Raw genomic sequence first — 27,353 nt, forward strand, 5'->3', positions numbered from 1 at the left:
TTATTTTCTTCTTCAGATAAGATTAACCCTACAGGATAATTTGCACCATATACAAACTCTTTGGCAAAAGAGATCCTGAGAATTAATTGTGTGTAGACATTTTATCAAGAATGCATTCAGTTGCCTGTAACACAAAATTCAAATCAAGTGAGTTAACACAATGATGAAATTAATTTACTCAAAAAATAGGAAGTTCAGAATTAGGACAGGCTTTGCAGTTGGCTAATCCAGTGGAAAAATAAGTCATCAAGCACTCAGGTTTTTCGTGGTTACCTGAATTCTCTTCCATTTCATCCTAAAGCTGTAGGATTGTTAAAAGCGCCCATTGGCCAAAATGCCTCCTTGTTCATACCCAGTAGGAAAGAGTGTGTATCTTTCTATGGCTTTCTTAAGAGGAAGGAGATTTTTCCTAATTCCCCAGCAAAATTCTCCTTATACATCATTGGCCTTACGTGGGTCATTTACTCATTCTTGAACCTATCTTTGTTTCCAGAGAAATCTGTTGTGCTGATGATTTAAGGTCAATATTTCTGAACCAACCAATAAGACATAAAGGAATCCAATGATTGGTTTAAATGACTACAAGTCTAGCTCTGTGAAACTGTACTGTTGATACGTAATTGTGGTGGGGCAAAGGGGAAAGGGATGTTTAGGGAGATTGAATTACAGTGAGCAATACAACATCAGAAGTATTTTAGTGTTAAATACGTATATATTTATATTATACATATTTAATGTATTTTTATAGTATATAAACATATATATTATACATATGAACATATATATTCATATTCTGACAGGAAATACGAAGTCTCTGGATGAGAAAACAGACCATTTATTAGTTTATTTATTATCTTAGTGCTAGTTTCCAGAGTTCCAATCTCCGTGGGGTGACATGTTAACACCTGATGTTACCCTGCAAGTATGGTGGGACTATACTTTAGGAGAGGAATTCTGAAATTATGAAACTCAGGACTCATGTAGAGAGGCTGGTATATCGGCCTATCCTCCCCTCTGTAGGGCGGGAGAAAGAGAAAGAGACCTTTACTCTGGAATGTAAATACATCTTCTCCAGTGACGGGAGGAGAAGGTCTCCAGACACCCTAACCTGGAAGAGAAGCAAATGGCTCCAGGGGAGATGTCTGTAAATCTCTCTGGAGCAATACACTATCTCTAGCTTCCAGCGTATTTGCTCTTAATCATCCTGTAACCAGTGCCCTTTGCTCAGAAAGCTCAGATTGTCCAGAAATATAGAAATACTCATGGAGAATTGTCTCCCAACATTTAATACTGAATAAGACTCTATTTAAATACAGATAGTAGAGCTCCATGAAAATTTCAGTCTGATAGGCTGTGAAGTACTGGGATACGTTTTGCTTTGATGAAATCAAGTTGAACTGAATTGCCATGTGTTTCTCAACACTTAAACTTTTAAAACTTAAGTGAAAAAAATTTTATTTAATTAACTCAAAAAACAATTTATTCAGTATAAACTAAGGGCAAGTCAATGCTGAGAAATGATTAGGATATTGACTTGTCCTAAAGGAGCATGCACCTTAATAGTATTATATAATAGTGTTTTACAATAGAATAACACTATCCATTTATTGAGTGCTAATATGTGAGGCACCGTATATATATATACACACAATATACAGATTGTACATATACACACGATATACAGATTGTATATAGATATACAATATACAGATTATATAGATATACAATATATAGATTGTATATATGTATTTACAATATACAGATTGTGTATAGATATGCAATATATAGATTGTATAGTATATATTTACAAGACAGGTTGTATATATATATAAAATGTACATATATACATAATCTGTATTTGTCTATCTATCTATCATCTATCTGTCTATCTTTCATCTCGTTCGATCCGCAATACAACTGAAGCATGTGAAGTTAATTAGCTGACTCTTAAGTCACAGCTGTTAAGTGGGAGGAGTTTAACAGGGGCCTGTGAGCTTCAAAGCTTGTCTTCTTTATTTCTATCCTCTGCTGCATGTTCACAGTTAAATGGTAGGCTAAGTAAAAGACAAGTGGGAACGTCTCCAGCTGGAGGGCCCAGGTGGGCTGCAGTGAGGGCGCTTGGCCAGACCTTCAGAAGAGTGTGGAGAGTGGAAGTCTGTGGGAAGGCACCTCAGGCCACAGGCCAAAGGCCAACTGAGCAGCATAAGCCAAGCTGGCCGAGAAAGCCACTGGCCCTTCTCTAATGGTGATTGCTCTTGTTGTCATTACCATTTTATCTAAGGGAGCTGGAGAAGATGGATGTTTCTAGTTCTCGCTGGATGTTTGTTTTCATACGTTGCTAATTTTAAGCTGGAGTTTAGTTTTCCCATCACAAGTTGCTCTTCCCATGTGAAAGGGAAAGTTTCTGTATCAAAGATTTCCATTAATCGAGAGGACAAATGCAGAAAATGATAAGCCAAGGAGGGGATATCATTTGTCTCTTTAGCCACTTGTAATATGATAATTAGAGGAGAGAAGCATTTTTGAAGTGGGATATTGAATCTTCAAAGTCGGGAAGATTAGTGGCACAGTTGTGCAGTGGCGTGCCACAGACTCGAGTCCTGACTCCTACGGCTAGATCTGGATGCCTTGACTAAGAAGACAGAGTGGATGCGGAGGTCAGGAGCATAAGGCAGTGTTTTCCCACTGTATCTTACAACCTCCTGGAGAGCTTTTAAAAAAGTACTGATGCTCAGGCTTCACCTCAGACCAATTAAATAAGAAACTGAGTAGGGGGTGCAAAGCACTGGTATGTTAAAAATACTACTTATTTTAATGTGTAGTCAAAATTGAGACATCTTGATTTAGAGAATATTTTCAGATCAGCAGATGATTGAAAACTGAGAGCAGCAGTCCCCCAGCATCTCACGGTCCTACTAATTCTAAAGTAAGCACATCTGAATTCAATCTCTCCATTCTCCCTTCTGCTCAATGTACCCATCCCAATCTGCCATCACAATATGGCCTCTGTCTTGTGCGCCTTTCTTGGATGGCCAGGAATGAGTTCATGCCATATTGCTACTCTTCATTAATAAACTTGAGAATGCAGCCGATTGTCATGGATATTTGTCTCACTTAATAGAATCTAATACAGACTTCTAGTTTGGGTTCTCACATGCATGTTGGGAAAGGTTGTAAGATTAACTTGTGGCTCTCTTGTTCATTACCTTTTGAACCCCTTAAGACACGTTCCTGTTGCCAACGACTCTCTCCTCTGCATGGTACTGTAATTGTTTGTATGTTGACATCCTTGACTACATGGTGATCTCCTTGAAGGGAGAATGTGGCTGTGTATTTTATTCACCTTTGTATCTCCAATGCTAAATCCTAAGTCCGGGGATAAATCACTCAATAAGTATCTTTAAAAATTATTTCAAATTAAGATGTTTATTACTTACAGTAAAATTCACCCATTTTAGGTATACAGTTTAATAAACCTTAGTAATTGTATGTGTCATGTAACCAGCCCCACAATCAAGATATAACACAGTTCCCTCTTCCAAAAATATTTCCTTATGCCCTTTTGCAGTTGATCCCCACTCCTGAACCCTGGCCAGTATTAATCTAGAAAAGAACAGTTTTACCTTCTGTAGAATTTCATGTATGTAAATGGAATCATGTGGTATTCAGGTTTTTGTATAGTGTTGGACTGTTTGATATCATCTATCAGGTTCTTGGGGTGCACTCTTTCTCTTAAAATTTTTTCTTTCTGTTCCGCATCTTGGGGTGTTACCTGGTAGTGTCATAGTTCATCACACTTAGAAGTTGAAGTCCTCAATAAGTGTTGATAAATAAAATCTAAAGTGAATTAGGAGAAGTTAGAAGAAGGAGAAGAACTTTGGGTAGAAAGAAACAAAGTTTTGTTTTGGAATTTATAGATGTACAGTCAGCAGGACTTGACCAATGAAATATGAGAGTTAAAAAAAATAGAAAAGTTAAATGTAATTCTAAACTGTTTGACTTAGGCTATTGTATGAAAGTGGTGTAATTAAGTGAGATACTACAGAAAAGCAAATTGAAGCGGGCAGTTTTCAAATTCAAAGTGAGGCAGTTTTAACCTATTTAATGAGCCTTTCTAAATTCTTGATCGAAGGAGCACTATGATAAAAATTTCATGTTAAGAATATGCTAGAATCATAAAGTACGTCTGGAAGGGGCTTTGGATAATTTCTAGTTCAATTTCTGTATTTAATCAATGAAGTAGTTAATATCAGAATAAGATCTTCTGATTTCTAGGATTGATCATGTTATTCTGTAATTGTCGCTTAATCAGGTTAAACTCCTCTTCAGGGTCCTTTCTATTACGACTTGACAAATTAACAACTCTCACTTCTTATCTTCATTAAAATGCTTTTCCCCCTCTCTGCTCCCCTCAGAAATCTTGTTCCTTTTTCTCCATCAAACCATGTCTATTTATCGAAGGCTGCCCAGACAATTGCACATTGCTCTATTCACTCTAAAGGTTGATCATTTCCGTCATATTAATTTCTAATTCCAGAGAGCTAAGTGTCTCTATACGTTTTTGTGCTTCTGCTATTTAGCTTTTAATAGAATTCTTAAAAGCTAACATTTTTCAAGTACTTACTGTGTACCAAGCTTTTTGCTCTTTTTCTGGTAGTCTCTCGCTTAATCCTCACAATGGCATTAGAGGGTAGTACTCCAATTTTACAATTGGGAAAGTAGAGGCAGGGAGAGTGTAGGTAATTGAACAATGATCACACAATTAGCAAGCGGCAGTATTTGCATTTATCAAATAAGAAAACACACACAGAGTGCTATCTGCAAGCTGTACGCCTCCATACATGTTGCTATGGTTAGAATTATTTAGTCTTCCTTCTCTTCTATTAGATTTTTATTTATTTTTTTGCAAGGATTGATTCACCCTGAGCTAACCTCTGTTGTCAATCTTTCTCTCTCTTTTTTTCCTCCTCCCCAAAGCCCCAGTGCATGGTTGTATATCCTAGCCGTCAGTCATTCTAGTTCTTCTATGTGAGCCGCCACAGCACGGCTACTGACAGACGAGTGGTGTGGTTCCACGCCCAGGAACTGAACCCTGGCTGCCCAAGCGAAGTAGGCCGAGCTTTAACCACTACGTCATCAGGGCTGGCTCTAGATTTTTTTTTTATACCAACAAAAACCCAAAAAACTCGATTAAAGAATGGGCAGAAGGTTTGAATAGACATTTTTCTAAAGAAGATATACAGATGGCCAACAACCGGCACATGAAAAGATGTTCAACATCACTAATTATTAGGGAAATGTAAATCTTCTATTAGATTTGAAATGACTTTAGGGTAGGACTGTACCTTTCTTCACTTTGTGATCTCCCACAGGCTTTGCTCCTATGTTCCCAGTATTATCCATACTTAGTTTTGAGTGACCAGATGATTATCTTTGTCTTATAAAAGCAATCGTTTTGTGAGTTCATGTAAAGCAGTAGTTACCGATCTAACATTTGCTAGTAAATGCTAGAAGCAGTACAAGGCAATCCCTATTGCTTATCAAGGTTCAGCAGAGCCCTGGTCACTGAGGCAGTGGCTGCTCTTTAAGAAATTTACTTGCCACCTCACAGCTGCTGTGGGTGACTTTGGCCAGCTGGTCCCAGCTCTTCCGTGGCGTGTGCTTTAACATAGAGCATTGATGAGAAGTAAACCTATCTCACAATGGTCATCTTTCAAATGACTTTGAGAAAGACTCAAGGCAGCAATTATTCAACTTTATTGCCTCGCTGACTAAAGCATTTTATTCGCTTTAATGGGCTGCCAAGCTCTATAGAAAGAAAGTCGTTGGTGGCACAACCAGAAAGAGGAGAACACACTGGGAGTCAGAAAAGCAAACTCCGCTCCCTGGGGCTTCAGCTAAATAGCTGGCTTTGAGATTTCTGTGTTTCATGTAACTCTCTGATATTGGCAGCTGTGATGAGCTGTTTGACCTCCTGTATCATCTGTTGTTAACACAGAGGTTCACAGTGTTGTTTCTTGTCCAAAGAACCACGCTAAGATAGAGCAGCCTAATTGTGTATTTTGTCACGCTGATATTAACCATCCAGAGGGAGGCAGAGCACCCAAACAAGTTGTGCAGAGAGAATATTTTACAAAGATGGCAACCCATGGCACAGAGTGCCCGGGAGATGTGATTTGGGCACAACCGGCCAGATCTCAGATTTGTTTGTTACCGCGTGTTTACGCTTTCTGTGGGTGACAGGTGCCTGAGGTATAATTTGAATAGGGATAAATCACTATGTTTTTTGTGATCCAGGGTTGCTGTTATCAACAGATACAAAGGTATTAAGTGCATCTTAAAAGAACACTCCAAGTGGGTGAGATAATAGTCATTTGATCCTTAATGAAGACTTTTATCTCACTTTCTATTACTCTGACAGTGTATTATATTGCATTAGGCCAATTTGACTTACAATATTGTGGAATACAACAGCATTTAATGTCGTTCCAGGAAATTTGGTCTGCCTTACATGATTTTGTACTTAGCTGTGGAGGATATAGTGTGAGATTTAAGGCAGTTGAAAACAAAGAACCCAGCAGGTGATTTCAAAGCTGTGGGTTCTATTTAGGTTGGGGATGAAATGAAAGAAATATATTCCTGTGAGGTATCTGTATGAGATTCAGTGATAATTATGACCTCAACACAAGAGGTCAGGAACTAGAATTAAGGAGAGGATTAATGTTGCAGCTCTGAGTTTTCTTTCATAACTGGTCACAGAGGTATGAAATAGCTTGCCAAAGGTAGCTATGCTCAAAAGGCAGGCTAATGTGGTTGAACCAACTTAACAAAAGAAAAGTGAATATTATTTACGGTATAAAAATTTTATTGTACAAAAAAGTTGGAAGCAGTGAGATTTACTATGAGGATTATTTAAGGGTCTATATATTCTTCACTTTTCTTGGATAATCCTAAAATTAGATAGTTATTTGTGCTGTACATGATTTGTATAACGATAAAAATTACTCCAAGAATTATTGCAGAGAATTACCACATGGACGTTATAATTTATTTTATTATATTATTTAAAAAACAAACTTTTCTTAGGTTTCTAATGTTATAGTTGACTAAGAAATAAACTAATATTTGACTAAAAAATTAAAATAAACTAATAATTTAGTACAGGACATGATTTTTGTAGAAGATAAGATTTATGGCCAGGTCCATTTTATGATGGCTTCTGTAGTCCAATTTCAGGGTACAGGCAAGAAATCCACTCCCCCTCCCCCCAAAGAAAAATCCTTTTAAAGCTCACAGATAAGATTAACATATAACCTATATAACATCAGATATGATAATATTATCAAAAAAGAAGGGGATTCCTGATCAGAGGTTTAAAAGGAATCAAAATAACATGCAGTGACCAATAGAAATGTTTGTATAACATTCTCTGTTGAGAAAATTGTGAAGCTGTGTGTAGTTTGGTGGGGGAAGAGTTCAGTGATCGATTAGTGTTGCCTGTCATGGGCCATGGAAGAAGGGACAGTGGGATATTTGTCTTTTATTTGTTGAAGTTGTAAGTGAAATGGTGTCTTCATTCTAATCTAAAAAGTAGAAAATGTCGTTTCATCAGGCTGACATAGGTTGATGGAAATATTCTATACATTGCTGCGCCATCTTATATTCCCACTAGTTTGAGGGTTCCTTCCAGTTTCCCCAAATCTTTGCTAATAATTGGCATTGTCTGCCTTTCGGATCACTGCCATGCTAGTGGGTGTGAAGCGAGATCTCGTTGTGGTTTTAATATGCATCTCCCTAATGACTAATGATGTTGAGTATCATTACTCAACAACCTGTATCTTCTGTGGAGAAATATCTATTTAAATATTTTGGCCCCTTTTTTATTGGGTTGTTTAGATTCTTAATTATCGGGTTGTAAGAGTTCTTTATATAGTCTAGATACAAGTCCCTTTATTGGAAATATGACTTCAAACATTTTTTTCTAGGTTGTGGCATGTCTTTTTACTTTCTTGATGGTTTATTTTGAAGCACAAAGGTTTTAAATTTTGATGAAGTCCAATTTGTTAATGTTTTCTTTTCCTCATGTGTTTGATGCATTCAAAAATCATTACATATCCAAAATGACCAAAATTTACTCCTATGTTTCCTTCTAAGAGTTTTATAGTTTTAGTTCTTATATTTAGGTCTATGATACATTTCAAGTTACTTTTTGTGTATGGTGTGATTTTAGGGTTCAGATTCATCCTTCTGCATGAGGATGTCCAATTGTCTTAGCACCATTTGTTGAAAATACTATTCTTTTCCCTTGGAATAGTCTTGGCACCTTTGTCCAGTAAGAGTTTCTTGTTGGGCATAATTCCCATTGCAAATTAATGTGCATATATCTGGCTACTGTATACCATAGTCAATATCATCATCATGCTCACAAAGCAACCTAGAGGTAAAGGCTAAACTTGTAAATTTCTGATATACAAGGCATTGTGCTATTGTGCTGTCTTTGCTATTGCAGAGGGGCACATCTAAATGCAGGAGAGTGGCTACAGATACACATTAACACATAATAATATAATGTATATATGGTTATGAACTGTGATAAATGCTAAAAATGATTTTTATTACTAAAAGCAGTAGTTCAATAATAGAGCTACCACCAACTGCACTTTTCTTATAGTACTAGAATATTAATTTTTATGTTGATTTTATAATTTTAAATCTGGAAAACGTTATCACGGTCATAGTACCAACTTTGGTTGTGTTAGTTTTAGAAAGAAACTGCATATCAAAAGTCCCCCACTATGGTCTGAATGTTTGTGTTCCCCCCAAATTGATATGTCGAAACCTAACCCCTAAGGTGGTGGTGTTAGGAGAGGGGGTCTGTGGGAGGTGATTAGGTCATGAGGGTGGAGCCTTCATGAATGGGATTAGTGCCCTTATAAGAGGCCTGAGAGAGCTTCCTTGTTCCCTCCTACCATGTGAGGATACAATGAGAAGTCTGCCGCCCAGAAAAGAGTCCCCACCCCAGGGTGCTGGCACCCCAATCTCAGATTTCAGCCTCCAGTACTAAGAGATATATATTTGTGTTTATAAGCTACCCAGTCTGTGGTATTTTGTTATAGCAGCACAAATGGACTAAGACATCCTCTAATAGTTCAGTGAAGATGAATTTATTCACCAGATTTTATTGGGCACTGAGCTAAGCATTGGGCATCTATCATATTCTTTTGTAAACGTTTGCATTTTAATTTTCCTTTGAAGGTTAGAGCCACCATGGACTTCATTCTTATGACTCTGGGCAAGTCTTTTAACTCTTTTTGCCCCAGTTTTCTTTTCTTTTAAATGAGGATACTAATTATGTCAATCTTATAAGGTTGTTGTGAGGATTAAATGAGTTAATATATATAAAATACTAAAAATAGTGCTTGACTCATAGTAAGAGTTAACTATTATTGCTCTTGAGGGCAGGAATTTTTCTTACTTCAATTCACTGATATATTCTAATTTCCTAGAAACATGCTTAATACATATTTGGTGTTTAAAAATTTGTAGAATGGGGGCCTGCCCAGAGGCATAGTGGTTAAGTTCATGTGTTCCTCTTTGGCGGCCCAGGGTTTGCTGGTTCAGATCCTGGGTGTGGACATACTCACTGCTCATCAAGCCATGCTGAGGCAGCGTCCCACATACAAGAATTAGAAGGACCTACAATGAGGATATAGAAATGTGTTCTGGGGCTTTGGGGAGAAAAAAGAAAAAAAAAAGAGGAACAGATGTTAGTTTCAGGGCCAATCATCCTCAAAAAAAAAAAATTTGCAGAATGAATAGTATAAGACACAAAAATACTGGTTTTCAGTAGGGCAAATTGTAGGAATTTGTTAGACTAACGCTCACGCTATTGAAAACCTTTCCTGAATCCTCACCGGCTATAATTTATGAGAGTGTCTGACATGTTAATAGAGTACCCAGTCATCACAGTTGCCTTTGTAAGCCATAGATTTGGAACAATGTTACATACGTGAACGCAGAAGTTTTACAGGGACATGCGGACTAAACTGAGATAAGTGTAGAGTAAGCCCCATACAAAACAGGAAAAAAAAATTCTCCTAGAATACCTACTTAAAGAATGTAAAAGATTTTATGGAAAAATCTTGTCAAGACTTTCAGATGGTGGTGGGGATTGTGAAGAGAGAGTGTGGGAGAAAAAAGAAGAGTTGGAATGGAAACACTCCTTGCTTTCAGCAAACTTCCCTGCAAGTTTATTGAAGTTGCAACAACATTTAGGATAATTTGAGAGAAGAATCAGTTTCTAGAAATAAATTTAAATTTGAATACCACAGTAAAAGACCTCTTAGAAGCTCTCATTGCTTGTCACTCGGAGCTAAATATCCAGTCAAGTCTAGATTCTATCAAATGAAGATTCTTACTTGAAAAGGAAAGAGAAATTTGATCACTGCTGAGAGTGGGTAAAGTCAATTGCTGAAATGAATGGAAAAAGGACACAGTTTCAAAAAGAAAGTGAGAGTATCAACGTTGGCTCTTTCAATATGCTTCTTGACAGATGTGCCATCTCTGAGCTTCTTTTCTTGAGGTAGTTAAGGAGGCGAATCTCTAACAAAGGAGGCCTCTCATGGGCCTCCCCCTATGGAAGGCAGCATCTCTAATTGCATTTGGCTAGTTTTAAAAGCCATAGGTCTTATGGTTTGAGCTCTTGTGGTTTTCAGGAAAAAGTTTGAGGAAAGCTAACATATTTATTTTCAGAATCCAAAGAGGAGACATTAAAATGTGTCCAGTACATCTTTTATTAAAATTGAAATATAACGCTAAATATCTCTGGAGTAAGTAATTTAATAAGGCGAGCTGTTTCATTGCAATCTAGGTTAATGTTCTTAATTTATCATAATCTTTTCCACATTATCTCAATGGATTTGTTTCAATTTAAATATGTATATATTGATTTAAGCTTTGATTTGTTTTGGAAGAAGAACTATTCTTTTTCAGATCAGTTCCGTGAGTATGTCCTCTGCAGGCAGACAAATATGACAGGTACGGCTGAGGTTTTCCTAAAGATTCAGTATTTGCCATGCTGGGCACTGAATGAGAGATGAGGATCTTGGATTTAGTTCTTATAAAACAAAACAAAAGTGTAAGGAAAAGCAGAGACGTTGCCAAGGAAACAAAAGTTGGAATCATTGTTTGGATTGGAGAAAAGAGAGTTCTTGAATTCCACATGATAACGATGAAAATGATATTATGTCTGTGTAAGTACTTTAAATTGTGGAAGTATTTTCACATATATTATTATATTTGATCCTTACAGCACTGTTGTGACAACGGCAGGCCGGGGTGGGCTTTAATTAGCCCCATTTTGTAAATGGTGAAAGTGGGTGTATTAGTTCCATAGGGCTGCCATAACAAATGGAGATAGGTAGCTAGGCAGACATGAGTGGGGGATCAGGGCTGGAGACCTTGGTGCATCAGTGAAGCATCTTGCTGGCATCCTACCAGATGCAGTTGAAGGGGAACTGAGACCCGCCTGGTACCACCACTGGAGTCTGAGACCTTCAACCATGGTGATAAAAGTAACGAGTGCACAAAACAAAGCCTTCTGCTATACACCTCTAGAGAACATTGACCTTTCTTTAATTTACATACAAATTCCATATGCATTAGCCCCCCTTCCATGGGGGATGACTGCCATGACAGTTCCAGAGATTCCCCTAGAAGGTCAAGAACTCCCCCTCCCCACGTGTGGGTAGAGGAAAGATCATTATTGGTGGATAACCAGATAATGCAAATTCCCTCTAAACAGCCCAAATAAAAATAAAACTAACCCAAGACACGGGGCAGATGCGTTCTCTGGCACTGCCCTCTCCTCACTTGGAGTGTATCAGACCTTTCCTTGTATAAATCTGTGCTTGCTTGCTGTCGCCGTTGTGTCGGTGCCTGAATTCTTCTCTTACACTGACCAAGAACCTGGGTGATTGGACTTTTCAGTCCGGTTACAAAATGACCATAAACTTGGTGGCTTAAAATGACAAGCCACCAAGTTCTGGGAGCTAGAAGTCTGAAATCAAGGTGTTGGCAGTGCTGTATTCCTTCCGGTGGCTTTAGGGGAGAATCCATTTCTTGCCTTTCCAGCTTCTGGTGGCTGGTGGCATCCCTTGGCTTGTGACCACATCCCTTCCATCTCTGCTTCTGTGGTCACATTGCCTTCTCCTCTTCTGGCTGCGTCTTCTCTTCTGTATCTCAAATCTCCCTCTCCCTTTCTCCTATTAGGAACATTATCATTGGATTTGGGGTCCACCTGGATAATCTAGGATGACCTCTTCATCTCAAGATCTTTGATTACATCTGCAATGACCTACTATACTTATGTGCTTACAAGGTAAGTACCCATGAGGCTCTTCGATGTTCCATGTATGTTAAAGAGAAATGAAATGGTCTCATTTTAAGAAAATTAAGACCCTGAAACAGAGAGCACAAAAATGGACTAAGAAAAACAAAAAAATGAATGTGGAACTGAAGGGTCAAGTGGTCTTGTATATTTGAGATGAATGAGATTAAACAGACTTCTTAATTGCAGGTCTATTAAAGTCTGTAATACGTGTCAGTGCATTTTGAATTTCCAAGGCACATTCAGTGTTCTCCAAGATTATTTGAAGAAGGGAATTCCTTTTTGCTGAACTTCAGGAAACAGTGGGCTTCAGAACATAGTTTGTGAACCAGTGCATTTGTCACTCAACAAAGAGAAATTTAGCTCAATTATTATGAATAACCTGGGAGAATAGTAGTATGAACAGCTATCATTTATTGACTATTTACTATGAGTTAGATACTGTTAAGTACTTTAGCTGCATAACTCATTTAATCTCTACAGCACACCTCTGAGATAGGTTCTATTATAACTATTTTACAGCTGAGGAAACTGAGGCCAAGAGAGGTTTAGCAGCTGGTCCAGCTTTACACAGCTAGTGAGCCAAGTTAGTAGAGCTTGGCTTCTAACCAAGCCAGTCTGCTGAATCAAGCCTGCTGTCATAATCACCATGTTATTCTAATATTAAAACATTCTAACAGAGCAGCTCCAGTGCAACCAATTAATTAAATGTATATGCAAATCTGGTCTCAAGACTCTGGAAAGCAGCAGCCCGGGCTACTTTGGTCTTTATTTGGCACCAGGGAGGGAGGCCCGCTGTCCCACCAGTCCGTCATCATTTCCATCATCCAGGGCTCTGAGATGAAACAAAGCCAGTGTTCTGAAGGCGGAAAAGAAATATGTTGCTCTGTTCTCAAGACTTATGTTAGAAATGTTTCAGTCCTCAGATCATTTACTAGGGCTGGTTCTATTCCTATTTATTTCAAAGCCTCAGTAAAACTGAAAGAGATGCAACATGGTATTTAGCTTTGCAGAGAGACGTCTGGATTCTTGTCCTGAGTCTGGCCTTGCTGACAGGTGATGTCCTCTGACAATCACGTGGCTGAGCAGAGGTGGAAGATATTTCTTTTCTTTTCTCCTAAAATAAAATTCTGCATGATTTTCTTGAATATTCCCCGCCAAATTTTCTGTGGTGCTCTTACAGCTTTTCTCCACAATTAACAACTACTACCCATTGCTCAACATTTATTTTAGGAATTAAAGTGGAATTATTTAACAACAAAGAAGAGATTGTTAGGTAGAACACCACCACAGGCCATATTTCAAGGAGTGGCATCAAGCTCATAGGGTTAAATAAGTTATTGTTAGCAAAGTGCTCCCAACAGTGCCTACTACATAGAAATGCTCGTCAGGGCTCACCTGGTGGTGTAGTGGTTGAGCTCATGTGCTCTGCTTTGGCGGCCTGGGGTTTGTGGGTTTGAATCCTGGGCACACACCTACGCACCGCATATCAAGCCAGGCTGTGGTGGCGTCCCACATATAAAGTAGAGGAAGATGGGCATGGATGTTAGCCCAGGGCCAATCTTCCTCAGCAAAAAGAGGAGCATTGGAAACAGATGTTAGCTCAGGGCTAATCTTCCTCACCGAAAAAAAAAAAGAAGAGCTAAGTAAAAGTACACCTGAGAGAGATCTTGCCTTTCTTGGGGGTAGTCCTGGGAGTTTCTGAGAAAATCTGAAAGGAGTCGGCTATTGCAGTAAGAGCAAGTCTTTGTCATATGTAATTATTTCTAACTTTTTAGGATCTGGAAGTTGGGCACAGTGATAAATGCCCCTGACTGATGGCCGTCTTCCATATAGATGCAAGAAGGGCCATCGTATTTCCAAGGAGCCTCAGGGAATTTAGAGAGATATTATTATCATTGTTTTTCAGACAAGGAAATTGAGTCTCCAACAGATTAAGTTTCTTGCCCAAGGTCAGGCAGAGCGAGGATTTAAACCCATACCTCTCTCACTCTCGTATCAAGAGGCTGCCACCGCACTACTCAGGGCAGACAGGCATAAGCGATAAATATTCTCATTAGAACAAGTATTCGTTTATTTATCTTTACTTCTTTTGTTCCTCATCTTATGAAATTCTATTCCTCACGAGACAATCACTTTTGTTGCAAGATTTAAATTGACAGTGTTTCCTTTGCTTGAATTAATGCTTTCTGTGGAGGACTCAGAGAGATTGCAAAATGCTTATTAGCTGGTTTGAGAACTGGAGAAGTGGTTATATGCTTTGGAAAGATGGGAATCTGTGGCCTCTTCTTTTTAAAAAGATAACTGATGGGAACAGTGATACAATTTAAAAGTCTGGTTGTATTTGATCTGGGTGCACTCATTTAGCAAGCAGTTTTTGAAAGTGGACTTTTATGCAAGGGGCTCTACTGGGTTTGGGGAATATAAAAATCAGGAAGATATGTTTGTAGTGAGCTTACAGCCTAGTGTACACACAATCTAATTGTCTAACTCTTCAGTTCTTAGAGGCACTAAATATTGTAAAAGAAAGCAGAAACTATTTATTATTCAACCACTAAGCTAATGTGTTCAACCAACAATCTTCTACAGCAAAAAGTTACATGTATGTATATGTATTTTTAATCACTTTGTTACTCTCTCTATGTCAAAGTCTGGGCATAATTAGGAGGAAAAGATTAGGAAAATTTATATTAGATGTGAGATTAAAATGCTAATAAAAAGATTGACAAAATAAATCCAATTAAACCAAATAGTACTTACACTACGATTATGATTACTAGCTACAATTTGTGGAATAACTATCTATGTTTTTATACAATGTCTCATTCGGTTACTTATTGTGGGATATTTTCCACTTAATTAACAACCCAATTATATCTTTTACTTGGTATCTGTGACTAGTGAATACAATAATACAGGTACCAGATTCTATTAACTATGAGTCTTCACTAAACAGTATTCCTGAAACACTTAGCCAGCATTAGCATCTTACTCTATCCCTTCTGTCTTCATCCCTTGACAACACATATCGGACATTTGCCATTAACTATGGCATGTGTCTCCTATTATTTTCTTAAGACTCAAATTTCAGGGAGACTGAGATAAAACATTGTAGAAGGCCTACATCCTGCTTCTTGTCTTAAAAAACTCCAAATCTTCAGAGCATGGCATAAACATTCCAATTTTGTAGTTCGTATGAAAAGATGTTTTGGAATTAATTTTAAAATTGTACATATGAGAAGATTATTCTTAGAGACCTTAAACCTAAATGTGCTTTAGAATAACCTAGTAAATAACAAGATTACAGTAACAGGATTCACAAAATCATTGCCTCATTTTTATCTTTCTACAAGTGAACTTTACTTTCCCCACTACTTCCTAAGACAGATTTTTTATTTTCCTATTCGGTTCTTGAATCTATTTTTACATTAGCATAATGGATAACTTTTTATTTTTAGCAACCGCCAGAGCCTACACCTTATTCTTCAAGATAAGTGGGTAAGCAATGAGTGCCTTCAGGCTGCTTTTTTAGAGAAAACATTCAGTATGAATTTGTAGAATAACCTGCGTCTTTTGTGTCTGTTATTTTTCACTGAGGGCAAATGGATCTACCTCACCCTTAGACCCCCGTCAGGCAAGTTTGCCTTTCCTTTTCCCATCCCCAAGACAAATTAAGAATGCTGAAACCTTTCACTCATAACAAAACAGTGATAAAGCAGGTAACAAGACCTCACATTAATCAGGTCTTTCAAAGGAGAGGCCCCAACCTACACCCTTTGTCTAGCCCGCTGGTAGGTGGGTTTTTTCAGACCCTTTTTAGGGTCCTTGCATTCTTTAGTCCGGCAGCACATTCTCCTTGGAAATGTTTCACTTTTCAGACAGCCTCTGTGTTGATCAAAAAACCCAGAGAGCCACTACAGAAATCCGAACTTCTAATGATCTTCTTTTATATTTTCTTACAATGGACAATGGGTCTCTCAATACTAATGGAATCAGTACACAAAGAGGGGCAGCAATGCAGAGAGATGGGGAGTGGAGAAAGAGAAGCCACTATCACAAGCTGTGCTGTATCATCTCGGTGGAAAAAATCCTGTTTTCTGTAGCCAAATTGTTGCTGTCTCTTGTTGAAAATATTCAAGGTTCCTGCAAACCAATGCTCAGAAGAAAAAAGATAAGAGTAGATGGACAATTTTCTTCTCAGGAAGAAACATTACCGTCAGTTAAATGCTAATAGACCAGTCTTCTTGGGCTTTTCTAATCCCTTTCACCACCAACACAACAATGGAAAATGAATTCACTAATCATTCCTCCTTTAAGTTTTCTCCAAGCAGTGGTTGCCATTTTTCCAGGCTAAACGAAGCAAGCTGTCCCTGTGTGTATACAATTATGTTGAATCAAGCGCGCCCTCTACTGGTCAATTAAAATATTACCAAACTGATGCGATTCACCAGATTAATTGAAATCAGAGAGGAAAGATATTTCGGGCAGCTTTATCTGCAAGTGTGTTTTTTGAAATATCATTCTATAAGGAAATTGTAAAAATTTGTGTATTAGTTCACAGAAACAGAGTTAAATATAAATCAATTTTTATGATTTAACCTGTATTAATAATTTACAAATTGCCAATGGTTATTTGGAAAAATTGAAATAACTTCATCTCTGCTCTCAAGATTTTTGTGAAAAAATTAACATTTTAACAGCACATGGAAACAATTTATTTTTATAAAGGAAGAGTTGGCAAACACTATCTGTAATGAACCAGATACTAAATATTTTGGGCTTTGCGGGTCCTTATGTCTCTTTTGCAGCTACTCAACTCTGCCATGCAAAAGGACTTGCAGACAGTATGTGAATGCATGGGTGTGGCTGTGTTCCAATAAGACTTTATTTACAAAAACAAACTTCAGGCCAGATTTGGTCTGTAAAGCTGTGAACTTGCAGTCCTATTGAGCCGTAAAAGAATGGCAACACCTCCAAAGTGTTGCATTCTGCAAAACAAGTTACTCTGGGGGAGGTGAGTGTAATTTTTGCTTGAAGGTTGCTATCACTTCCAAACATTTTGGAACTTTTCTTTTTGATTAGTTTCCAGACTGGACTGACACACCTCCCTAAAAATAATGAAAAATTACAACTGGCAGCGTCCTCAGAGTTCATTTAGTACAATTTTCTCATTTACTAAGGAGGAGACTAAAACCCAGAGTAATTCCTGGATGCTACTCTACTCACCTGTATTCTTCTCTGAATCAGCGCTAGATGACTTTTGGCTGTTTTGATAAGATAATGTATGGAATAATGCTTTGAAGCTAGAAAGAATTAAACACATATTATTGCTATTAGTATGTTAGGAAAAGAAAATGAAAGACATTTGCATTTTCTCTCCCTTTGAAGACCAAGTCTGCATAAATGATAAAGCCACAACGAGTCAATAACATTTCCCTTTTTTGGAACCATCACAAGTTTTAGAGATATTAACACTAAAGGTATTTTGTGTAAATATCATAATTTCATAGATTTTAGAATTCTTATTGGCAGTTGAGTGTAGAGGTGACTGTAATTTATCTTGGCATTTGAGCAAAATTATGAATTGTTTGTGTTGAGTGTGATAACCAAAGACAGATATGTTTTGGATTATTTTTAGCCAAGGATGTCTTATGTGAAGACAGGAGACTTGTGGCACTGCATATAAATAACATTTCCTTGAACTTCATTCATTGCTGCATATTCTGACCAAATAGTGAATTTTAGAGGTCTTTCAAATTAAAGCTAACGATGAAGATTTAAAATAAAATAATTCAGAAATTATTCATTTATTCATTCAACATAGTGACAAGCACTATGTTAAGTGGTGGTGATACAGTTCTAATTAAAAAAAAGCCTATCTACTTGCCCTCAATGAGCTTTCAGACTATGGAGGAATTATTATTGATAAGGCCTTGAGCTCTGACTTAGAGAACACAAAAATGAACATGACACCAAGTTTGCTCTTAAGGATTTTATATAGGGAATAGAAAGAGAAGAAGTGAGAGTGATAAGATGAGAATAAAAACGTAATAAGTATAAAACGAGAATAATAATTAGCTGGCACTAAAAAGTCATATAGGGAGGAGAGTATTTCCTTATGGGACTTCCAGGAACACTTTGTAGTAGAGTGACTATTTGATCCAGGCCTTGAAATCCGAATAGAATTGAACAAGCAGAGATGAAGCAGGAGGGGAAAGAACGAACAGACTTTCCTGACCGAAAAAGCGGCACCGTTACAGATATAAAACGGCATGGGTTTGGGCAATAGAGAACGAACTGTTGGGATTCAACTGTGTACACTTCTTGAGACCAGGAGGATTATGACAGAGGGGTTGTCTGGACCCAGATCGTGGGGGATATTGCAAACAATGAAAAGAGATTGAGTAGGTATCGCAGAGCCGTTGAAGGTTTTCCAATCTGGTAGCGACGTGGCCAGAACTGCAGTTTTGGACAGTAATCTTCAATGGATCAAGTTCAAGGAAATTTAATTTATAATCACGAGGAGACTGGCTCTTGCAATAACTTGGGAGAAAAGTCACAACGGCCTGAACTTCCCAGTGGTATGTGTATATAGACAGAGAGAAACACAATTTGATTCAAAAGGTGGAGAAAAATCGACAAAACTGGATGACTGATTAACCAAGGAACTTATCAATAAAGGGAGAAATGTGGATGACTTTTAGATTTTGTCACGTATATGTCTGACCAGTTGATAATGGCATTACTAGATGAGGAAACAGAAGAAAAAATTTCTATTTGGTGGGGAGAATCTGAAGTTTTCTTTTGGCCTTATTGAGTTTGAAGTAAGAGTAGAAGATCTACGTCAAGACGAATTGCAAGAATTTGCTGGGGCCAGCCCCATGGTGTAGCAGTTAAGTCTGGCGCGCTCCGCTTTGATGGCCCAGGTTCGCAGGTTTGGATCTGGGGCGCAGACCTACACCACTCATCAGCCATGCTGTGGTGGCAACCCACATATAAAATAGAGGAAGATTGGCCCAGATGTTAGCTCAGGGACAATCTTCCTCAAGCAAAGAAAGCGGAAGATTGGCAATAGATGTTAACTCACAGCAAATCTTCCTCACCAAAAAAAAAAAGGAATTTGCCCATATGTTTCTGAAACTTAACAGAGATTTAAGTTTAAAAGTCATCTGCATAAAGCAGTAGCTGAAGCAGTGGAAAGTGATGCTTTTACCTTACGGCTTTAAAGTTTTAATTTTAATAGGACTAAATTTTTCATTTTAGTCAAATTAGAGCTGTAAAATCTGTGGAAACCCATGATATCATAGTCTATATGCATGACATATTTGATAAGACTCTCTTTGGTGCTTAAATTGGAAGAAAATCCTTTAGAATGTTGGCACTTCGGACTCAGCAACTTTTTTCCCCCTAAATTAGTAGGAAGAAGAGTTAGCTATTAGTTTGGAAGGAATGTTTAAGATTATGGTATACTGGATGTGTTGCCTATTTGTCAATAGGATGGAATAAAACAAAAGGAAAAAAAAAGTTCCCTAAACGTTCTCTGCTGTCATTATTATTAGGGAATGGTAGCGTTAAAATCATTTTCGGAAAGTTGAGCTATGAGCATGTTAGAGTTGAGAAGGGGTGTATGGCGGTCTCCAATTTTCCGGCTTGCATGTCCATTCTGAGATCATGTCTAACCAGATTTACTAATTTAATCCCTCATAATGTTTTATTACAGTACTTACAGAGCAGGAAAAGATTAATGGCCAGGATGAAAGGCTCTCATTTCAACTTAGGAACTTAATATTCAGCTAAAAAGGAAGAATAAAAGCCTAACAAGAATGGGTGATATTTTGTGGAGTGAAGGCTCAGTAGCTCACCCTGAATGAAGGGATTAAGTCAACATTTTACTGGGCAAAATAAAATACAGAACAGGATATTACAAAATTAATAAGAAAATAGAGAAGGGACTAACTTCATCAACCTCAAATGCCCACAGCTGCATTTCCTCCCTCTCCTCACCTCCTGTTCCCAGGAAGAGAAGAGCAGAGTGGACCCAACATCTCAATACCCAGTTTCCACACTGGTGCTCTGAAGGTCAGGTGCACTCAGGTCTCAGATAAGATGGAAAGCAATTCAAGGAGAGTTCACACATGGGAAAAAAGCAGAGCTGTCAATGTCTGATAAGAGGTAAGTGAGAAAAAACAGGATAACAACCATAAGAAACTATCATGGTTATAATAAATGAACTTCCTGTGCAGAGCACTGTGAACCAGCACATACCCCAGGAAATAAAAGAAAAATATTCACAACTAACGCTTTGCATTTTCAAAGAAATTAAAGAGAATATAGAATATATGAAACCATAAATCAGAGATGAAGAAAATAGACAAGAGCCTAATTTTGGAGAGCTAGAGAAATAAATTGAACATAAAAAGACATAATTTTGGAACTAACTGAACATAGGGAGGTAGTGGTGAATAGTGTTGAAAATTGAACCTATGGTAAAGAAGCTAGGAAAAGAACTCAGATAATATAAAGAAGAAAGAGAAGACATGAAGGAAATTAGAGAAAATATAATATGTATGAAAGATAAAGAAGCTCATTCTGAAGTTAAAAAATATTTCAAGATAATATTAAAAAAAATTTCTTAAAATGAAGAAATTAGTAAGTTATAATGTCTGAAAATTGAAAGGCACATCATCTTCCAGAGCAATCAACACCAATCTATATCAAGGTGATGTTACAGATCCTCAAGGAAAATTAAATAATTATTCAGGGTTAAAGGAAAAAACTCACCTAAAAATTAGACTGGTTTCATAGTTTTTTCAAACAAACCTTCAGTGCCAGAAGATAGTGGAAGATAGTTGAGGAGGTATTTTTTGAACAAAAATATTTATATCTGGCATGTTTCAGTTAAGGTATAAAGATTAAAGATGAATGGTCTTGAAAATGCAAAGGTCCAGGGAATACGGCATCCAGGAATACTTCTTGGATAAAGAATATAATGAAGAAATCCAATCAACCAGGATAGTAATCAACATATAGAACTCAGGGTTGGATTTAGAACTGAATTTAACCAGGGTTGATGTTTTGATAGCTGAGTATAATGAAAGGAAAGAAGGTCACAGAGTTGAGGGTATATGAATTAGTGATTATAATGATAGGTCATAATCTAATCTGGGTCAGGAGGGAAGTGAGGGCATAAGACGTGAGATAGAGTGTAAAAAGGTGGTCAGGTCAGTGGATTGGAAGTTGTAGTGGGTTCTTGGAATGAAGATTATTGGATGATGGTTCTAGAGGGGCAAGCTCTAAAGATAGGAGGTAATGATCAGAGAATGGGATGATTGAAACTGAAATATCAGAGATGATGTAGTTGTTAGGGGAAGAGGTATGATGAAGGACAAAATTAGTGAAAGAAAAGAGGCCAGGAAGTGGAATGGCCAAAGTGTTGAGTCTCCAGGCATAGTGAGTCACTCAAGTTGATGATAAGGTTAGTGGTTGAAAGAAAAACATAAGCTAGGTGATAAAATTCCCAGCGAATGAAGGGTATCATGTTCTGATGGCACGTGCTCAGAATTATCAAGAGAGTTTCAGGAAGTAGGGGTAAGCTATTTGGACATACCAAGGAGGAGCAAGTTTGATACCTAGTCCACCTCTAGTTTTGGTGGTATGTGTGATGTTGGAGAAAAATCTCCTCTGATTGAGAGAGCTGTGGGAAATTAGTATACTCAGGAGATAGCCTGTATTCATGAGCAAGAAGATATAATAGATTATGCTGATGAACGAACATGACATTTAGAGGAGGAATATAGAGGTTGGGAGAGGTGGAATATTGGGTTTACACTGTGGATTTACGAAGCCATATGAGATTAAAAGTCTGGGTAGGGAGGGATTCTCAACAAGATTGGACTTCTTGAGGTGAAAAAGAGTGAGAGCACAATGTTGGTCTCTCAAGGTAAGGAGGGGGTGGTGGATAACATGTTCTAATAATAGACTCCTTCTTGGCACTGGCCTATCAGTTAGTTTATTGTGGTGAATGGTAATACTGCATGGGTGTGTAGGTAAGATTGGGTAGGAAAGGAGGTTTTACTAGGAGAACAGAGATTGTTCTTTGGGCCTCTTTTAAGTTTTATTTAGGGTAATAAGACCAGAAGTAGTGCAGTTGTACTTGGGCCATGAACGAAAATTCTTTGTACAAACCCATATAATATTGTTACCAGAACCCTGGTAAAGTTTACATATATACGTGAGCACATGCACACACACACCCTAAGACCAATCATACATGGATAATAATTCAAGTCTTAAATGATACACAAGCCAATCGAGATGGCTTTGATATTTTTGGTGGATGCTCAAGTCTGATTGACTTTTTGGTGCACGTTGATGGGTTCTTTAGATGCCCTGTGTTGCAGTTCTCTGATATGGGTGATGTGCTCTCCAGCTAAGCTCTTGTGACTCATCCTCAGAGCCTTCTCTTGGCGATATGAGCCATTGCAGGCAGCTCACAGCATAGATTTTTGCATTTGCACTTCTCAGACTACAGTCAAATGCCAATCTCTCTGCCTTTCACACAATAGGGAGTGAATTCTAGCCCTACTGATGGTCTTCTCAAAGGTCCTCTTTCTAGACTTACAGTAAGTGGAGGTAGGTGGGAAAACACCGCATTCTCCATCTTTCATTATTTCGGCCTCTTCACCTGCAAACTGTTTTTCACCCTTGACTGATTATGAGCTAAGGCTCAAAATGAGTTTCTGACCACCCTTTCTGAAAATTTTGTATCTTTTATTTTGTTTCTGGGCCTTTTGTAACCTCAACAAAGTTGGGGCAAAATGATTCCCGTTTTAACATGCTACTTTACTGTTATTCCTCCAAAGACTGGATACTTCCTTAGCAAAAGTCTTCCACTCTCTCTGCCATGTTCTCAGTCTTAATTTATGAGGCTTAAGTGGGATTATAAAATGTTACTACTTATATATGAAAGATATTGATTTTATTTTATTTGACTGTTAGAAATCAGTATAGTGAAGTTGTTATGAATTGGCTTTTGGTAGCAGACAGCCAATGTTCGAATTCTGATTCCATGACTTATAAACTGTGACCCTTGGGCAAGCAAATTAACCATTCTGTCAAATGGTGGTAATAATGGCCTACTTCATATTGTTTTCATGAAGATCAAGAGTTAAAATATGTTGATATATGTTAATCATATCAAAGACACAATACCAATTTATATAACTCTTCCAGAAAATTCTTCCCAACTTATTTCAAGATTACCCTCATGCCAAAACTGGACAAAGAAATTACAAGAAAACCACAGACCAATTGCCTTCATGAATATAGACACAAAAATTCTGTAAAAACTTTAGTAAATCAAATTAACAGTATTTATAAAGTATAATATATCATGATCAAGTGGGGTTTATGTGGGAGTGCAAGGTTGATTTAACAGTTGAAAATCAATCTACATAATCCACTATATTAACAGATTACCAAAAAAAAAAAAAAACTGCATGCTTGTCTCAGATGCAGAAAAAGCTTTGACGAATCCAACACCCATTTTTGATAAAAACTCTCGGCAGAGAAGAGAGCTTCCTTAACCTGGTAAAAGCATCTTTGAAAAACCTATTATTAACATAAAACTTAATGGTGAAAGACTGAATGCTTTTCCTCAAAGAATAGAAACAAAACAAGGGTGTCTGCTTTCACTATTTCTGCTTAATCTTGTACTAGAGGTACTAGCCAGTGGAATAGGCAAGAAAAACAAATAAATGGTATACAGATAAGAAAGGAAGTAGTAAAACTAATTTTATTTACAGATGACATGATACAAAATTCAATAGTACTCCTACATATGGATAATGAGCAATCAGAAATACAAATTTTAAAAGTATATTAAAATAGCATTGAAAGAATTAGGAATGCATTTAACAAAAGATGTGCAAGACCTATACCTGGAAAACTACCAGATGCTAAGATATTTTAAAGAAAGCCTAAATAATTGGAGAAATATATTGTGTTTAGATTGAAGATACAATATTGTAAGTTATCAATTCTCTTCAAATTGTTCTCTCTCTCTATATATATATAGTATATATATTATGTATATATAGCATATATACATGTACATACATATATAGAATATATATATATATTCTCAACACAATCATAAGCAAAATCACAGAAAGCTTTTCTTCTGGAAATTCAAAACATTATTCTAAAATTTACATAGAGATGCAAAGGACCTGGATATTCCAAAAATCTTTGGAAAAGAAGAACAAATTTGTAGGTCTTCACTACCTGATTTCAAGACTTACTATAAACCTGCAGTAGTCAAGAGAGTGTGATATTGTAACAGATCTGAAGGGAGTAATAGACAACTATACAGTAACAGTAGGGTGGACTTCACTACCCCACTTTCAACAATGGATAGATTATCCAGACAAAAAATCAATAAGGAAACATTGATCTTGAACTGTACTTGAGACCAAACAGACATACCAGACATATATAGAATATTCCATCCAACAACAACAGAATACACATTCTTCTCAAGAACACACAGAACATTCTCCAGGGTAGATTATATGTTAGGTCACAAAACAAGTATCATAAAATGTAAAAAGACTGAAAGCATACCAAGTATCTTTTTCGACAACTATGGAATGAAACCAGAAGTCAACGACAAGTGGAAAACTGGAAAATTCACAAATACGTGGAAATTAAACAGCATACTCCTGAACAACAAATAGGTCAAAGATGAAATCAAAAGAAATAAAAAAAATCTTGAAGCAAACAAAAATGGAAACACTAAAACTAAGTGGAAATACTAGAACTTTTGGGATGCAGCAAAAACAGTACTAAGAGGGAACTCTATAATGATAAACTGTACATTAAGAAAAAAGAGAGAACTCAAATAAACAATCTAACTTTACACCTCACAGAACTAGAAAATGAAGAAAAAGTTAAGCTCAAATTTAGCAGCAGGAAGGGAATAATAAAGCTCAGAGCAGAAATAAGAAAAATAGAAATTAGAAAGCCAACAGAAAAGACCAATGAAACTAAGAGTTGGTTTTTGAAAAGATAAACAAAATTGACAAAACTTTAGCTAGACTTACCAAGAAAAAAATAGAATATTCATATAATAAAGTTAGAAATGAAAGAGGATACATTACAACTGATACCACAGGTATACCAAGAATCATAAGAGACTATTATGAACAATTATATGCCAACAAATTGGAAAACCTAGAAGAAATGGATAAATTCCTAGAAACATACGACCTACCAAGTTTGAATCATAAAGAAATACAAAATCTGAAAGGACTAATAACAAGTAAGGAGATTGAATCAGTAATCAAAACCTCCCAACAAAGAAAAGCCCAGGACCCAATGGCTTCATGGGTGAATTCTACCAAACATGTAAAGAAAAATTAATGCCAATTCTTCTTAAATTCTTCCAAAAAATTGAAGAGAAGGGAACACTCTCAAACTTATTTTATAAGGCCAGTGTTATCCTGATAAGAAAGCCCGAAAGGGACACTATACGAAAAGAAAACTAGAGGCTAATATCCCTGATGAATATGGATGCAACAATTCTCAACAAAATACTAGGGAACCAAATTCAACAGCACATTAAAAGGATCATACAACATAATCAAGTGGGATTTAATGATGGGATGCAAGAATGATTCAACATACACAAATCAATCAATGTGATACACCACATTAATAGAAGGAAAGATAAAAATCATGTGATCTATCTCAATAGATGCAGAAAAAGCATTTGACAAAATTCAGCATCCTTTCACGATAAAAACTCTTGACAAATTGATTATAGAAGGAACATACCTCAACATAATAAAAGCTGTATGTGATGAACCCACAGTTAACATCATACTCAATGATGAGAGTTTGAAAGTTTTCTCTCTAAGATCAGGAAAGCAAGGGTACCCACTCTCACCACTCCTATTCAACATGGTACTAGAAGTCCTAGCCAGAGAATTAGGCAAGAAAAAAGAAATAAAAGGCATCCAAATCAGAAAGGAAGAAGTAAAGTTGTCTCTATTCACTGATGACATGATCTTGTAGAAAACCCTAAAGACTTCACAAAAAAACTAACAAACAAATTCAGTAAAATTTCAGAATACAAAATCAACATACAAATTCAGTTGCATTTCTATACACTAATGATAAACAATCTGAAAAAGAAATAAAGAACACGATCTCTTTTACAAAAGCATCAAAAACAATAAAATACTTAAGAATAAGTTTAATCAAGGAGGTGAAAGATCTATACACTGAAAACTATAAGACAGAGGAAAGAAATTGAAGAAGATGCAAATAAATGGAACACATCAAATCATCACATGGTACACCATAAACTTGTGTAATGTTATATGTCAATTATATCTCAGTAAGGCTGGAAAGAAAAAGAGTGTGATACTGGTGTAAAGATAGGCAAATAGATTAATGAAATTCAATGAGGAATTGAATTCAATGGGAAATTCAAATGGTGCAGAACAATTGTATAGTCACATGCAAAAAACTGAATCTCAGCTCTTCACAACGTTAACAAAAATTCCCTTGAAATGGTTCAGAAGCTTAAATATAAGAGTTCAAACTCTAGAATTTCTAGAGAACACAGGAGACAACTTTATTGATATTGACCTTGGAAAAGATTTCTTAAATGTAACACCAAAAACACAATTCAGAAGAGAAAAAAGTCAATATAGTAGCCATTATCAAACTAAAACCTTTTACTCTGTTAGGCAAATAAAACTGGGAGCAAATATTGCAAAAATATGTATCTGATAAACGGCTTGTATTTGGAACATAAAAAATGTCTTACAACTTAATAAAAAGAAAACAGTCTAGTAGAAAATAGGAAAGACATTTGAAGAGAAATTTTTTCAAAGAAATTATACGGATAGCAAATAAACACATAAAAAGATGCTCTAGATCATCAGTCATTATGGAA

Source organism: Diceros bicornis, chromosome 29 (genome assembly GCF_020826845.1).
Source record: "Diceros bicornis minor isolate mBicDic1 chromosome 29, mDicBic1.mat.cur, whole genome shotgun sequence".
Taxonomy (NCBI): Eukaryota; Metazoa; Chordata; class Mammalia; order Perissodactyla; family Rhinocerotidae; genus Diceros; species Diceros bicornis.